Below are 17,319 nucleotides of genomic sequence, written 5' to 3'. Positions count from 1 at the left end.
ACTGGAATAATGGACGTGCCCCACGCCCCCCAACCTCCCACACCCACCTTAACACACTTTTGACCATTGTTGCTTCCACCTTGTGGCTTTATCCAGAGCCATCCCAACACTATCTGGGACTTCTGTATTAGTGTCCAGTCTCACAGGTGACAAGACTGAAGCTCAGGCAATGAACCATGGGGCTGGAGATGTAGACCCTTGAGCTGGAGTCAGGAAACCTCCAGTGTCACCATCAGCCTGTGCCCTCTCATCCCCCATTGCTATCCCCTGGGCCTCAGACAGCTGAGTGTTTGTGCACATGTTTGCTGTGTGTTCTGTCTTCTGTGTTCCCGGATCTGCCACATGGCCCCAGGGAGAACATAGTTGAGAAGCAGCGACCTCCAGGGGCTGCCACTGGGGCAGGCTGGGGGTGCAGAATACAAGGGGACAGGAGAGGTCAGAGTCCTGCAGACTGGCCCTGCTTGCTACCCTTCCCGATGGCTTTCCTGTCTCCTCTGGCTTGGCTGTTGGCAGACCAGGCAGTCCTAGTGTCGAGTAGCCTTTGTGGCCACAGCCTTGGGCCTTGCCCTCTTGTGCCCTGCTATGGAGTGACCATCCGTGACAAGGTCTGTTCACTTCTGGGACCCGTTACAATTTTCTTGCCTTCCTCTCCTGACAGTGAACTGTTCTCTATAAAAATGGGAATTTTAGGTGCTTTCGTCTCTAGCTGCCACTGGTGCCTTTGCACCTGATGCTGATCCATAGTGGCCTTGGGTGCGAAGCATCGCGTGTCTGCAGTACGCGCCGCTGTGGTGAGGCCCAGGCTTGTACAGCAGCAGAAGCTGTCTCTCACTCTGACACCTGGCCCAGTGGGCCAGACGTGTGTCCATTCACCAAGCCCCAAGAGAATAAATGTCCTGTCACCCGCTGCCTGTGCTGATGGTGCGCTGAGGACAGCGGGCACCTCAGACATGGTACAACCCTCCATTGTCACCCTCTGCAAGTCACATGACAATTATGAAAAATACACAAAAATGTACATACGGGAGGAATGGTTGCACCAAGAGGCTGGGGCTCCCTCAGGCAAGAGGGGGGGGTGGTTAAAGGGCAGACCCAGAGGAATATGGAGAGTGCGGTGGGAGGCCTGCCTCCATCCTGAGAAGGCATCTACCCCATCTCCTGTTTCACCTTCCACCATTTTCCCTCCAGGTCAGAAAACCCAGCCAGGAAGCGCTACTGGCCCTTCTGGAGCAAGGTCTCATTTCCCAGTGTGACATTGAAGGCTAAGTATGTCCTGCTCTGCTGGAGCGGTCTGCTCCCAGCCGTGATGATGAATGCAGGAAGGAGGCCATGAGCGTAAGTCTTCCTTGGGAGTGGCTTGCACAGCTGGTGGCTAATTCAGGACTTGAATTCTCACAGGAGTTGAACTTCAGGCATGCACCATTCTCTGAGTTAGATGGTCAGAGTTTATTCAGGAAAGTTTCATGGGTAACCTTGATCCTGTCTTTAGACATGCTCATTCTTGGAGTACCAGGGCTGGAGGAGTCTCAGCCAAGTGAGTGCCAGTCACCAGCCACTTACACTGTTGACACTGCTGCTGGGCGGGATGCCCAGTCTTACAGTAAAGCTCAGTCTAGAGGCGTGGGGCCCACGATGGTGTATGAGGTAATGTGTTACACAGTACTTAGTAAAAAAAAACCCTTTGCTATATCTAATGTGTTATATAAACATGTTAGACCAGGAGGGGTGTGAGCAGTAAGCAGTCCCTGATGGGTGGGGTGGCAGCACACTTGGAGGGGCAGAGGTGTGTGCTCAGGGGCCCTGCCAGCTTGGTTTTCCATGTAGCATCCAGTGGTAGCAGGCTGCATACCACTATTAAGGGACTGTATAGGCAGCCAGGGCTTCCTCCTTCCTCCTTCTTCCTTGGTAGGTGGTGAGCGTGCTGGCTTCTGCTGTACTTACCCAGTGCCCCAGCCCGGCCTTGCTTGTTCTCTGTGTTCAGGGACCATCATGAGCCATCTCATTTCCTTTGGCAGCTGCCCCTTCACTGCCCTGTACAGATGAGGCTTGTGTGCTTGACCCCTTCCTCGAATTATGGCTCAGAGCTGCAGGATTGGTCCAGCCTTTTAGGAAATAATTTTGCATAAATGGTTTTAAAATCCTAGGCCTGGGTGATGAGCACAGGGTGAGCAGAGAGCTGGTCTCTTGTTCAGAGAGGAATGACGTGAGAGGAAGGAATTATCTCCTTCCCCAAAGTGCAAAAGCATTATACGCCATGTAGCTAAAAAATTATATTGCAGTGTCAGAACATTTGGCAATTATTCTTCATTTATATAAAAGTGTTTTTTCAACTATGCGTTAAAGGTCTAGATTTTTAAACTAATTTAATTTTTTGCATATTCCATATGTTTATAAGATGAATCAGTCTGAGGAATAATTGATTATTAAAATTCAAATTCTCCAGGGTTCTTTTATAAATTTCAAGTTTCTCTAAAAGAAATTTAATTTACTTTGCAAAATGAACCTGGATAATAGCATTTAGTCGGGGTGTTTGGCAGTTGAGCAGTGAACTTTGCCAAGTAGATCTCCGTTTTCATTTAGAACTCTGTCCAACGGGTTTCCAAGGTCACAGCTGGCACTCAAACACCTTATCCCTAAAGACTGGCAGTGCCGAGGGCACCAGAGCCGAAAGCATTGCTGCAGGATTCACTTTATTTTGTCTCCAAATACTCCATTCTTATCAGCAATGTCTGTCCCAGCCCTCAGCCATTTGGAATATAAAGCAAGCCTCCCGTGGAGTAGACAGTCCGATCCCACAGCGAGGGCATTTGCAGAAGAAACTGCTTTCTGGCTTGTGACTCTGAAGCCCTACTATGCACCGCTTAGCTCTGCTCTCTTGTGTCTGGAGGGCTTGCTTACCTTTCCATGGACCCCACAGGAGAAGGAGGTATTGTGCTCTTTGCCCCAGCTGTGCTTTGGTTCAGTTCTTTTCCTGGAGCCTGGAAGTTAGGGGGGTCCTGAACACCAAGAGCTTGGGGGCTGCCATCTTCTCAGCTGGGAAGTGGAGGTGTGTGTAGCATGAGGTGCTTTTATTTGAGGAGTACAGGCCCACGTATGTGTTGTGGAGCTCCCCAAACAGAATGTTGTCTGGTTCTGTGGGTAATACCCCAAAACGCTGTGGTAAATACTCAGGAAGCCCTTGGCTTACAGATGATGGAAGCGGCTCTCTGGGTTCTGTGTGCCCTGTGTTTGGATATTGGGACATCTGTATACACATCAGCACATGCCAACTCAGAAGGAGGCTGCTCTGCGGGAAAGGACTTGTCACATGGAAAACACACACATCTGTCTTCTCCTCAGTTTTCATTCTCGTTGGGAATCGTAATCAGTCAATTGTGATGCCAGCAGCTTAGGTGCCTGTATGACGGGGACCGTTACCTCGCCTGCAGTACCAGTTAGACCACGCAGCCTTCCTGTGGAGACCAGGGCTCAGTTCTTGGTAGATCACCTGTGTACTCACAGTGCTTTGTTCACATCTTTCCCGACACCCGATCACTGTTAGTGACACTCTCCTCTCTGTCATCACAGGCTGCTGCATGTCCATCTCCTTTCACTTAGCAGTTGAGTTATAAAGTCCCATTTACCTGTCCCTTGAAGTGGCAAGCTCTGACCTGGGGTCACTGTGGCCTTGTGCCATCAGCACCCAGCACAGGCCAAGCCCAGAGCCCGTGCTGAATAAATGTTAGTTGTCGGATGAATGGATTGGTAAAAACGGCGAGAGCTGTATCTTGTAATTATATCTAGACAGGATAAACAGGCCACTGGAGACCAATTATAATTCCTCTTGCTTGCAGGGAGGCCATTAGCATTCTGCGATTATAACTAATTGTCAGAAGCCTGGTTTTCTCTCAACACGTTTTCACAGTAAGGCTTCCTCATTTTTTGTCGTCATCCCTATTTTGAGCTCATTTTTATTTGTGCATTTATTTAAGAAGAATGCTGTGGTTATGGGCTGTAAAGAATAGTTGGCTCCAAGCAACTCAGTGAAGATCGCCATTCCACACATGTGGTTCCCAGGGCTGCTGGGATGTCATGTCTCGTCACTGTGTGCTGCCTTCTAATGACTCTGGATTTGTCTTATATGGTGTAGTAATAAGGTCATGTGGGTGTGGTGGTCGAGAGGAGTGGAAAGAGATACAGGGAGCTCTTTAGTTGCCCGTTACCCTGGATACAGAGGTCTCACATCCTCATTTATTGTGGCTGTCACTGAACAACTCTGCTCAGCGTTACATCAGAAGTCTGTGTCCTCAGAGCTTGAAGGCAGAGAGAGGCCTTTTCCTTATTTGTGTTCTGGGCTTGGATTACCCTTCCCTCACCCCAATTAGATTTCTCTCTGTGTGTGTGTGTCCCGCTTTGCTTGTCTGTGTACAAATTCTCAACAGAAGATGGCTATATTACCCACCCAGAATTCTTTACTGTACTCTAGCAGTGCTGTGTCCCTGAGAAAGATGGAGCTTGGAGAGAAAATGCTTCCCTCCCTCCCTCCCTCCCTCCCACTCTCTCCCCCTCCCTTTCTTCCTTCCTTCTACTTTTTCTTGTTTACTTATTTTGAGATATTCTTTCTAAACATTTGGAGATAGCTTTTTTTTTTTTCTTTTTTTTCCTTTTTCGAGACGGGGTTTCTCTGCATAACAGAATGCTGGCTGTCCTGGAACTCACTTTGTAGACCACTCTGATCTTGACCTCACAGAGATCTGCCTGCCTCTGCCCCTCAAACTGATGGGATTAAAGGTGTACCTCACCAGGCCCAACAGGAGGTAGCTTTTGATTGAGCTTACAGGAGAGTTAGAAGAATGGAAGCTGTGTTCTCCCTCCCCCTTCTCTAGGAGCCTGTCACTTTGGTTTGTGTCATCCTTTCTTCTCTGTTCACACACACACACACATGCATGTATACATATGTGTGTAAAGCATGTGTGTACATGTGCACATATGTGTGTGTGTGTCTATACACACACATATGAGCCATTTGAGACTGACTTGGAGACAAGATCATTTGACATTACGCAATACAAGAGCGTTGAAGTCTCTCTTGGCCCTGAGTCCTCCTGTCTCCAGTGTCCTGACCTTAAACACTTTCTGAATCTTTAGATCTTGTAACCTGGGAGGTCTTGACACAGTGTAGGCCAGTTCCTTGGTAGAATGTCTTCCATCTTGGCACTGCCTAGTGTTTCCTTCAGGCCTCATGTTAGCCTCTGTTTCTTTGACAGGACTGTGGTAGACATGACATTCTCTGGCTCTGTCACAGCAGGAAGCTCAGGCCCCAAACCCTGTGATGTTGGTTTAGGTGTAGTGAGAGTCAGGCGAGTGCCTTGCTTCTCCACCGCGCCCACTGCTCTTTCCCACCTCACTGGGATTCGAGAAGCAGTCTTCAGAGAGGTTTTGTGTAAGTCTGTGGCCCCTTCGCCCTCTTACATTCTTGTTACTTCTCCAGTCAGATCTGTGGCTCTGGAGTTTCCTTTGACATGGCATGGTTTTGGTAAGAAGATAAGGACTTCATTTTTGTATGATCTTCTGTGTCATTGGGTAAGTTGGGTATGTAAGAAAGCTGGCTGACTTCATCTCCAGTGTGAGGTTCAGTGGTGTCTGCTCGCTGCTTCTCGCTGTGGTTCTCAGTTCAGCCTGAGAGGTGCAGCCTTCCTTCCTACCTTTCCCTCCGCTCTACTTCCTAGAGCTCAGCTTTCTTGGATTGCTCTAACATGGTGAAAACGGAAACATTGCTCTTTAACATTGTCTTTTTCTGCTGTGTTTAATGTAGCAGGTTCAGTGTTTATATCCTTCTAATTTATTTACCTTTGTCATCAAGGAGAATTCTTTGCATTTAAAAGTTTCTCCTTTTATGAGTCTATGATTGAGTCTCTTCTGTCTAGACTCATGGGTTATGTCTTTTAATTGGCATACTTAATCCGGTTTGCTTAATATAGTTGTTGACATCTTTGGATTTATTCCTACCCTCTTGCTATCTGTTTTTCATTTTTCTTACCAGTTTTTGTTCTTTTGTTAAATTCTTTCTTTGTGTAGTGGAGTAACTGAATGCTTTTTAGAATTTTAATTTTAGGATTTAGATTTTTTTTTAAACCACATGATCATCTCATTAGATGTTGAAAAAGCATTTGACAAAATGCAACATCCCTTCATGTTAAAAGTCTTGGAAAGATCAGGAATTCAAAGCCCATACCCAAACATAATAAAAAACAATGTACAGCAAACCAATAGCCAATATCAAGCTAAGTGGAGAGAAACTTGAAGCAATCCCACTAAAATCAGAGACCAGGCAAGGCTGCCCACTCTCTCCCTACCTATTCAATCTAGTACTCAAAGTTCTAGCCAGAGCAATTAGACAACAACAGGAGGTCAAAGGGATACAAACTGGAAAGGAAGAAGTCAAGATATCACTATTTGCAGATGATAATGATAGTATACATGAGTGAACCCAAAAATTCCACCAGAGAACTCCTACAGCTGATTAAACAACTTCAGTAAAGTGACTGGATATAAAATTAACTCAAACAAATCAGTAGCTTTCCTCTAATCAAAAGATAAATGGGTTGAGAAAGAAATTAGGGAAACAACATCCTTCACAATAGTCACAAATAATATAAAATATCTTGGTGTGATTGTAACCAAGCAAGTGAAAGCTCTGTATGATGAAAACCTCAAGTTTCTGAAAAAAGAAATCAAAAAAGACCTCAGAAGATAGAAAGATCTCCTATGCTTATGGACTTATGTTATTGGCTTAACAGAGTAAAAATGGCCGTCTTACTAAAAGTGATCTGCAGATTCAGTGCAATCCCCGTCAAAATTCCAACTTAATTCTTCACAGAGATAGAAAGAGCAATTCTTAAATAAATCTAGAATAACAAAAAAATCCAGTATAGTGAAAACATTTCTCAACAATAAGAGAACTTCTGGGAACATCCCTGACCTCAAGCTGTACTACAGAGCAATAGTGATAAAAACTGCATGGTATTGGTACAGAGACAGATAGGTTGATCAGTGAAATAGAATTGAAGACCCAGAATTAAACCCACCCACCTTGACAAAGAGGCCAAAACCATCCAGTAGAAAAAAAGACAGCATATTCAACAAATGGTTCTGGCTCATGTCAGTCGGCATGTAGAAGAATGCAAACTGATCCATTCTTATCTCCTTGTACAAAGCTCAAGTCCAAGTGGATCAAGGACCTCCACATAAAACCAGATACACTGAATCTAATAGAAGAGAAAGTGGGAAAGAGCCTCAAACACATCGGCACAGGGGAAAATTTCCTGAACAGATTTAGACATTTTAATATCTTTGTCAACATAGTCTCTGTCACCTGCTCTCACCCTTTTTGCTGTTATTTTCATATGTTATATTATGAACCAAAAAAGTGTAGTTTTATAGTCTTTTAAAATACTATATTCTGAAAAAAATTGCTAAGAGAAAGATATAGCATTTCATATTCTCAATTTACCTTTTCTGATGACTCCCCTTTCTGTCATTTTCCTTCCATGTAAAGGACTTCCTTCAAGGCTTCATGCAGTTTTGGTCTTAAAGAGTACTTTGCTTCAATTCTATGCTAGTTTTGCTGGGTATAGAATTGTGGGGATACAGGTTTGTTTCTTTTCCCGTGTAAACTGTTAAAACCATTTTATTAATATCAGGTCTCCTATTTCTCTCTGAAGTCAGCTTTCATTCTTATGCTTTTATAGACAAAGTATCTTCCCCAGCCCCAGGCTTTCCTGCCTGCTTTCCTCCTCCTTTCTTCCTCTTCCCCTCCTCTTTCTCTTCCTCTTCTCCTTCTTCTTTTTCTTCTCTGTTCTCTTTGGGTCCTAACAATGTTTATCCTACTCTGTATTCATTGAACAACCTAGATTTTACAGGGTTGGTGGAGTTAGTGGCTTTTGTTCCTCACACAGACCTTCCTTTGTCTTTTTTTTATAGGAGTCTGGGACTTTGAAGGTATGCGTTAATCCTTGGTTTTAGCCTACAGGTCTTTGTCCCTTTGATGTTCAGATTTGGCTATTGTTCTTGTCTTAAGTTGGGAGACATTGCCTCTGGTGACTCTGGTTGTAGTCTTCCCTGCTCTTCCAGCTTCTCAGTAGATTTTTTTTTTTTTTTACTTTGCTGGTTATACTTTGAAGCTCTAAGATTTTAGTGTTGATCTGTCCCCCTGTCTGCACAGTTTCGGGGGCTTGGTGACACAGAGTGTCTTCATATCCGAGCATGATCATGTCTGCAGCAGCTCCGTGAGGTTTGTTTCCCTGGAAGCTGCAGTTGGCCCCCCTTGCTGATCATTTCAGCTTGCTCCTTATATCAGTTGGCCCCTCCCCTTGCTGATCATTTCAGCTTACTCCTTGCATCATGGATCACTTTCCCCTCTGACACCTACCCGTGTGCTGTGTGTTGATAAGACACTGAAGGTTTTACATGATTTATTGGAAAAACTACACCAGGTTGCATCTTTAATATAATTTTGTCCCAGTACTTAGTTCCCTTGAGCCAACCTCTAACACAGAAGAGTTTCCTTTGTGAGCCACAGTTAAGACTGCTGCTCCCTGTCTCATCTCTGCTGACTCCTCTGCAGCCCTGCCCCACACACATGGAACTTGTGGCTCGCCAAGGATTTGAGCAGAGCTTAGAGATGCCTGCTTTACTTGAGAACCTGCCCTTGTCACGTGTTTGAGGTGACCTTACCCTGTAGGTCCCGCTGGCCATGAACTCACTCTGTACCTCATAACTCCCCTGCTTCAGCCTCTTGAGTACCAGAAGCAAAGGCCAGGAGTGCCACACTCCTGCCTGGCCTTCGTCTTTAGGGCAGCTAGACATCCAGTCTTTGCCTTTTGGTTGCCCCTCATTACTTTCAAGTGACTGGCTTTAAAGTTTGTTAAACTTGTGCAGGTGATTCCTCCAGCGAAGCTTGTGGAAGACTCCATGACTCTGCCATGACAAAACGCCTGAGGAGCACCTCAGAAGGAAACATTGATTGGCTTCTTTATTTTTGCAGATCCAGAGGTTGTCATCTGCCATGATAGGGAATCTGAGGCAGAATGGCTGGCATCAAGGAGGACAGGAGACCGGAACTAGCCCCAGCCCCAGGCTGCCCCATAATCACACCCCCCTGCCCCCCTGCTTCCCACCCATGAGAAGATTAAAGCACTATCCAGCCAGGAGCTGCTTTCTGGAGATACCTCATGTCCAGAGTTGTGAAGCCTTCGCTATTCTGCACTTCCTCAGTCCAGAAACATTCAAGGGCAACTGTTGCAAAGCCGCTCTGTTACTAGGTGGTTCTGTTCAACAGTCTCTGTTCCTTTGAGGAGAGTCTTGATCTGCTCATTCATTGTCACTGTCTTTTCTTTGTAGTCCTCAAGGATATTTATAATAGCTGCTTTAAACTCTTTTTAAAGTTTGTCAATTCTAACTTCTAGTGTGAGTGTGTGTGTCTGTGTGTGTGTCTGTGTGGATTTGTTTCTACTGTTTTTCTGTTTGTTTGTTTGTTTGTTTGTTTACTTATTAATGGTGTTAGGTTCATGCCTGTGCAAGTTTTGGTTTTGTTTTCTTGATAAAGTTTTGTATCTTCTTGATAAAGTAGAACCTAGAGTCTCTTCCTTTCCTGAGGAGTGGAAGAGTGTTGCCCTCGGCTGTGAGGAACATTTCAGATTGTGCTACCCAGGCAGAGTCAGCAGCTGCGTGTATAATTCTCTCTGTCATAAGTGTTTTGCCTCTCTCTGTGAGCCTCCCATCTCCCCGGTATGTGTACAGTTGAGAGATTTTCCAGTGAGGCAGATAAGATGGAGCCCTTTCTTTGGCTCCCTCCTTGCCACCTCCCTAAGCATTCTACTCTTTTCAGCTTTTCTCGAAGGCTCAAGTTTGAATTCTCAAAACAGTCAGCCTGTAGCATTGGCTTGGGGTCTGACTTCTCTGCTCAGGGACTTAGCACACCTGAGCAGATCCGCCCATCGGTGGGTCGCTGTGTGGAGCAGGGTTGCCAGTGTGGCCTGTGGCTGTGTCTTACCTCAGGACAGTTGGTTTGTGTTTATACACGTGTTTCACATGTTTCGGTACTGGCCACCTCATCTGAAAAGCGAGCAAACGAAAAACCCTCATGGCGGTAAACAGTGCCAGGGATGAGCAGCTGTTGGTAGGCACACAGTAAGGGCCGGGCAGTTGCCATGGGGCTGCAGGCGAGCTCATATCTGGGTAAAGTTAGGGTAATGTTTGGCCTCTGTTGATCATTTAACTTGACAGAGCTTAAAAGGTGCCCTGCATTTTCCTGAGTATTTGTGGACTAGCTTGAATGTACAGGTTTGAGGGCTGCCTTTTTGCTACATGTGATGAAGATGCTTCTCTTGTTGCATACAGGTAATCTGCAGAATGGCGGCCATGCTGACCATGCACAGTTGAACGCCTGCTGCTGCCTTGAACTGTGTGGTGCCTGGAAACTCTTCCAAGTTTGGAAGGTTCGAGCATAAGACACTAAAACCTCCTTTTAAGCTGAAAACCTCCAAGTCTGTCCCTCTAGAGTTTCCGTTTACTCTGGGAGGGAGTGTGGCTGGTGGTAGGCAGCAGTGTGTGCGCTTACTCACTGCTCTCCTCTGGTCCTCCACCGTGCACCTCCACCCTGCGCCTCCACCCTGGCTTCTCTGTGGTTCCTCAGGAGCTGGCTGCCGCAGCCGTGATTGAGGCAGTGATGCTCAGCCTCTCCCGTGCTCTTCAGGCTTTGGAACATGTGGTTAGGACTGGGGTCTCATTTACTATGCAGAGAAGCAAACAGGCTCTGCCTTATCACTAACCAAATGCATTATGTATCAAGATCAATTAGGAGCCAGGAAACCATAGAAGTGGGTGCCCACTTGTAAATCCCCTGCTTTCAATGCAGCAGGGCAGCTAGCATGGCGCTGTGTGGGCGATGGGCCTAGTACAGGCTTGTTAGCTGTCTGACTAGAGGGATAATTGCTCTCCGGGATCCTGCTTGTTAGGTTTAACACAATGTGTTAGGATAAAAAGAAGGACAAAGAAATGATGGTGTGCCTCTGCCTCTGACAGGTGTGCACTGTGCATTTTGGCGATATTTGTCATCCTGTCTGTTGGACAAGAAGCCACTGAGAAGTTTTTGGTGTATGAAATTTTCCCAGTCATAGTTGTTACCACATGTCCTGGTGTATCGTGCATGCCTGCCTGGCAGGTGGGGGGCACAGGCAGCCTTGACTGTTCTTGCTCCTGGTCATATGCTTAGGCATCTGTCTGCCACTCTCTGCAGCCTCCCACCTCCACACCTGGAGCTCTTCCTGGCCCTAAAGCCTGCATACACTAGGCATATTCTTCTTGGTTTAGGGGTTAAAATCTTGAGTCTCATCACCATTTAGGTCCCCCCTCAGACAATGTTTTTCTTGCCATGCCTACAGTTACCCAACATCTGCTCCACTGTGCTGGTCTAGTGGGCTCGGCTCTGGCTAGGCAGCTCAGCTTGGGGCCTATCGTTTTCAGAGTTCCCATGGCCGATGCGGCAGGGCAGGTACCATATCCACAGCCTCCCACACGACTTTCTCTCCTCTCAACTCTAGCCTACCTGCGTGGTGGGACCCTCACATTCTGTAGCTCAACTGGAGTGCTCTGGTCTTCTTGCCTGACCCAGACTCACCTGCCCACCCACCATAGAATATTTCTTTTATCTTTGTTCACCCCGTGTAGCCTTTTGTGTAAAAGACCTGGGGAAGGTTTCATAGATGGGTTCTTCAGGGACCACATTGTGTTCATCTCTGCCTGGGCAACTACTGGGCTCACAGACTGCATCTCCCTCTTCATAGACTGCTCTAGCTGTGGGGATGGAATTTTACCTTAAAGAGGATCATCTCTAAACTGGTTTTTAAATTTCAATTCAGAAATTTATTTAAGGTGTAAGCCACATCAACAAACACCATTGTAGCCTAAGACTGGTTTATCGTGGGCTTCTGCTGTGAAGACACTGAGAACATTAGCATCATGTGTCTCTAGTGAGGGTGTCAGTGGCCAAAACAGCCATTTTTCTGTAGATTGCTCTTCCCACTGTCAGATCACACTCCCGTTGGTAAAACATTTTAAGCTAAGTGTTATACATTAGGATATTTAAAAAAAATCAACGTCCTTTAAAGGATAAAATTTAAAAGATATACTCGCCATCTTCATGTAAGATATAGGTGATCACATGTCAAAATTATATTTAACTCATTTGCTAATAAAGGGAACCAGAAAAATCTAACAGCCAAGCTCAGTGGAGAGCTAGCTCCATAGCACATATTCACAGTGCGAGCATGGAACCCCAAGTGGCTTACAGAGGACCACACCCAGATGTGCCTTCCTCTGGGTCTGTTCTGCGGTCTGTAGACAGAGCTTGTTCCCATGTGCCGTTCTGTGTAGCTCAGACTTGTAGTCCTGCCCTCTCAGCCTTCTGAGTGCTGGGAGTCCAGCTGTGAGTGCCATGTCTACTCTGCCTTGTTAGCTCCCTCTCCACCACCACAGAACTGACCTTGGGCCCTGCCCAAAGGCGGGCTTGTAGCTAGGTGAGCTGCTGTCAGAGTCTGACTTTTGAGGAAGGAACCTTGGCCCTTTCTCTAGAGTGTTTTCTCCATTACCTTCTTAACTTTAACCAAGTCACTTATTAAGGTTAGGTGGTGAGGGAACTTGGCCTTCTTTTCCTATATGACTCCTTTAGAGAATGTGGGTTGCTGTTATTTTATTACTGCTGTGTTGTTACGTCCCTGTGGCTCTCTGTTTCTGCACTATTGGGACTGGGACTGGCCATCCACAGGGCGCTCTGAATGGAGTAGCTCCACTTTGTTTGTTTGTTCATTTGTTCGTTTGTTTGTTTGTTTGTTTTTGGTAGATACCAACATTTTTTGAGCTCTGCTCAGATAACATGAAGAAAGCATGTTCAGAGTGCTTCACAGCTGTGTCCCACACTTCCCCCTGTGGTCTGCAGAACCCAGCTCTCAACTGTGTTCATCAAACTCCTCAGTGATCCCCATCGATAGGTGAGTGCTCACACCCCTGGCAGCTGCACTGGCCTCTCAGGATCAAGTGCTCCAGCTCGCCAGTGTCCATCTTGGTTTCTGGCTTCTTTTCTGCCTTCCCTTTCCAGCATCTGTGTGCATAGTAAGATCTAGACACTGTGAGATCAGAACCAGGGTAACTGAAGTCTCAGAAGCTTTGGGGCAGATACTAAGAAAGAGGAAAGTGCACAGCATAGAAGCCAGGATTGAGAAACAGGTCTCTAAGTGCCTGCCTACTATCCCGGTCCTGCCATAGGCATGCTGAGTACTGTCTGTAAGGTCTCCTGGGTACTTTACGAAGACTAGTGTCACATGGAATTCACATTCTAGAAACATGGAGACTCGAGTGGAGGGCTATGTGCCTCTTCTCTGTTGATAACGGTCCATTTGGCTTTGGGGCATGGCTGGGAAGTAACAAACCTGAGTAGATGCCTTGGGTGGGTGGGGTCACGCCTGCTCACTAATGCAGGTCAACAGTGTGTGCCCTTGCCCAGGTGTGCCAGGCCGCCTTCCAGTCATTCTGCCCAAGCCAGGCTGCTCTGTACACTCTGGAGGATGGCACCCCGAGCATCAGGCCACTGAGCCAAGAAGTGGAGTCTAACTTTGCCTCTGGCTTACCCAGGCCCAGCAGCTGTAGTGCCGCCTTAGCCGAGTGAGCTCTAGCCAGGATGCTTGGCACCGCCAGCCCCCGTCACCTCAAGCATCCACCTAGAATCCAGCAACGATCTCATCTCCAGCTTTAGTAATAGTGACCTTCTGGGCAAGATGGAAGATTAGAGCTTTAATTATGTAAAGAAGCAAAAAGTAATTGCAATAACGATTTGGAAACATGACTGCCGGGTTATAAATAATGAAGCTACCACGTCTCCTCAGTTCAGATAAAATATTCATTCAGGGTGGTGATTAAATAACCTGTAAAGAAAATTGTCTCTTTCTCCTTGATTAATGAAGTTCTTCAGAGAATTTACACAGGAAAAAAGGTGAAGTCTTCCAGATGTGCGTTTGTGACACAGGACATTCTGATTATACCAAGGCCTGTCTCTGTGTGCTGTCTTGACCCTCAGTTCCTTTCTAGCATGGTGGTTGATCTTGTGTTTGTCATGCCTACCCTCTGAGGATGGCAGGTACATACGACCAATGTGAGGTGGGTCTTACACATCCCTTTGCCATCAGGGCTGCATAGGAGGGTGAGGTCGGACAGTGTGGGCAGTTGACACCTTGGAGTCCAGATTGTCTACACACACACACACACACACACACACACAGTGCTTGTGCAGACACAGTCCTGGGGACCAGCACACAGTCAGCTCTTCCCCATTCTTAAGCTTTTGTTCCAAAGTCTGCCCCCTGCTGGAACACTCATAAATATGCAGCGGAGGCTGGCCGAGCTTCCTGGGGTGGTTTTCAGTGCGGTCCGCTTTCTGCCAGGGGGCAGATTGGGGCCGGCTAAAGCTATGGGTTTGCAGTCTTCTGACAGGATGCAGGTGCTCATTCGGGAAAGAGTGGGGCTGAGGTGCAGGTGCTGCTCACGTCCCTTCCTGCGAGCGCCATGGTAGTGAGAGCTTGCTTCTTCCCTCTCCCCTGGCTTCAGAGCACCTGTGCACACAGAGCCACATGTACTTCCGGAAGGAGCTTCAGCTGAGAGCAGCCATCTGCACAGCAGCTCTTCCACAGACACAACAGGAAACCATCCAGGGAACCCTTCCTAAGCCAGGGCTGAAGTGATGGGAAGTTCTTCAGGCGGCAGGTCCTTCCCAAAGCTCCTCATATCAGCCGCTGCCTCAGCAACAGTTACCCTGAAACAGAGCAGACACTACCGAGGGAGGGAGGGAGGGAGGGCGGGCGTGTGTGCTCAGTACTTGATTGTATGGGCTCACTCCTCTGCCTTATAGAGCTAAGATGTGGAGGTGCTTAGGGAGCCTGGGCCACTAGAAGGAAGCCACGTTGGGCCTGAGGCTGCATGTGACAGTTATGTGGCCAGGAGCAAGATCCAGAAAGTCCTTCAGAATTTGCAGGAACATCTGCTGCATGACCCAGACATTCATGGTGAGGGCAGGACGTCTGTGTGTTGTGCATGGCACAGGCCTGCTTCCTTGCCCATGTGCTGCTGTGTGCCTGTGTGGTGAGGTACACATACGCAGAGTTTGGTATCTCTAGGCAGCACCTGCTTCCGATGTCTGGCTTCCTTGTTGCGGGCAACGTGTGCACAGCCTGGAGGGACCCCAGGCAGGACAGAGGACAGTGCTGGGCACATCGGTGCTGGTGGAAGGTTTGTTAGCTCCAGAGACAGTGACATCATTTCCCAAGTTGTGTATCCTTTCTGGCCACAAACATCTCAGGCGGCCTTCCTTTGGAACCCATAAGCTCAGGTCTTCACTAATTCCTATGGTTTCTTTCCTAAGCAGATAGGTGTTTTTCATTTCATGATTAATGCTCCCACCTACCAAGTGTAGGTGGGGTCTAGGAGCTGGTCTCCTAATCCCATTGTTGTGCAACCCCAGTTAGTCCTCAGGGCTCTGCAGTGCTGTCCTTGGGTTTGTGCCACGTGAGAGAGATTAGAGAAACAACACTTGCTGCTGTTGCTGGGCAAAGGCTTGCCTTGCTCTGAGGAGAGGAAATGTGAAGACCCAGTTCGCCCCATGATTAGTCTTTGTCTGCCAGTCTCTGAGTGAAGGAACCCGTGATTGCCGAAGGGATGAACAAGTGGTCCACTTGTACAGGCTGCAGGCAGAGGCTGCGGTGGGTTGCACAGACAACAGCTTGTCCCAGTCACAGCCGATCAGGGCTGGCCAGCAGTGACCCTTGGAGTCTGGTGGAGGGGCTTGTGTAGGCAGCTCTGCCTGGGTGAGGTGAGGCCTGAGAGACGAGTGTCCAGAAGAGGCACCGGGCAGGAAGCTGGTCATTTCTGGGGGTAGAGAAAATATCAGGGGATCCTCACCCTGCAGGTCCTGTTCCTGGGAGGCCGCTATTTGCACTGCTCTGCACATATTTACATAGCTAATTTCTCACTAAGGAAGGACTGTTAGCTTTTCTCAGATCTCAGAGGGGTCGCTAACCCTCAGAGATTCAGAAACAAATGACACATTTCACATTCTGGCTGTTGCAAAGGGCCTGGTGTGCTGTACTTGGGAGGTAGACTTATCCCAGCACAGTGGGGAGCCAGCTACAAGCTCTGAGCATTGGAGAGGATATTTGTATTGTAGGAACAGCATGCAAGGGTGGGGGTAGGGCATGTGTCATGTACCCTGGAGATGGAAATGTACAGTTTTAATTTGTGTAGAAAAATAGGTGAAGTAGGCCCTTTGAGCCCCCACACTAGTGTGTAAATAAACTTACGTGTATGCGCATGCATACGTGTTAATAGGAAGGGGAGCAGCCATCCTGCTTTATAAATGGGGCGTACAACACCCCTTGTCAAGGAGGATGGCATCCCAGACTCCTCTGCTAGCTAACCTCATGCTTCCTTTTGTGAGAGACAGTGGCGTTGAACTGATTTTCCTTGGTAGATGTGTTTTGAATCCAGATGTGCTGCTCTGTGTGACTGATGATCAGTTGGAATGGTCACATTAGTGGCCAGCATCACAGCTGGCAGGGGGCTCCTGCTGAGACTCCAGAGTCTGGCACCAAGCACTCTTCAGTTATGGAGGAGGTACATATGCCTCTAGGAAGAGCCCCATTCCCAGGCCAGAGCTTGGTGCATATCCCTCTGAAATGAACCCAGGATCCATCCGCATTAAGTTATTAAAATCTTTTTAAAAATGTTTTGAGACAGGCTGTTACATAGCCCAAGCTAGTCTGAGCCTTGCTTTGTAATAGAGGGTGATTTCAAACTTGTGATTTTTTTTTACTGCCACCTTCCAAGTGCTGGGAAACACATAAGTGCAGCTTATGGGGTACAGGGGATGGAAAACGGGGTTTTGTGGCTATCAGGCAGTCTCCCGACTGAATGACATGCCCAGCCTCATGCTGTCATTAGAACGCTTGCTGCTTCTCCTCCTGCTGCTCAGGCTCAGGTATTACCTGCCTGCCTGCCTGCCTGCCTGCCGCATTGAGAGCGAGCAGCACAACCCTGCTCTGCTGGTGAACCCAAGAGCACGCAGACACACAGTCTGAAGGAAGAGCCTGTGTCAGATCCCAGCCCAGCCTCTGACAATCACATCCTCCCGTCAGCTTCATCATCTCAGAATGAGCTCTCCGCGGCCAGGATATTACAGAGCACAGTAAGTACTTGCCCTATCCCTCAGCCACCGAGGATGTGACAGAAATCACAAAG

General features: G+C 47.5%; 1 pseudogene across 1 annotated transcript in view; it reads left to right on the top strand.

Annotated features, from left to right (window-relative positions):
• Ppp4r1l-ps (protein phosphatase 4, regulatory subunit 1-like, pseudogene) overlaps window positions 1-17,319 on the top strand; it is an 80,220-nt pseudogene that overhangs the window by 49,472 nt on the left and 13,429 nt on the right. The window contains exons 4-7 of the transcript NR_027957.1: window positions 1,189-1,335; window positions 10,381-10,478; window positions 12,881-13,028; window positions 17,054-17,266. The product of NR_027957.1 is annotated as a protein phosphatase 4, regulatory subunit 1-like, pseudogene (transcript). The remainder of the gene's footprint in view (window positions 1-1,188; window positions 1,336-10,380; window positions 10,479-12,880; window positions 13,029-17,053; window positions 17,267-17,319) is intronic.

Source organism: Mus musculus, chromosome 2 (assembly GCF_000001635.26).
Source record: "Mus musculus strain C57BL/6J chromosome 2, GRCm38.p6 C57BL/6J".
Taxonomy (NCBI): domain Eukaryota; kingdom Metazoa; phylum Chordata; class Mammalia; order Rodentia; family Muridae; genus Mus; species Mus musculus.
This window is presented reverse-complemented; position numbering and strand designations above follow the sequence as displayed.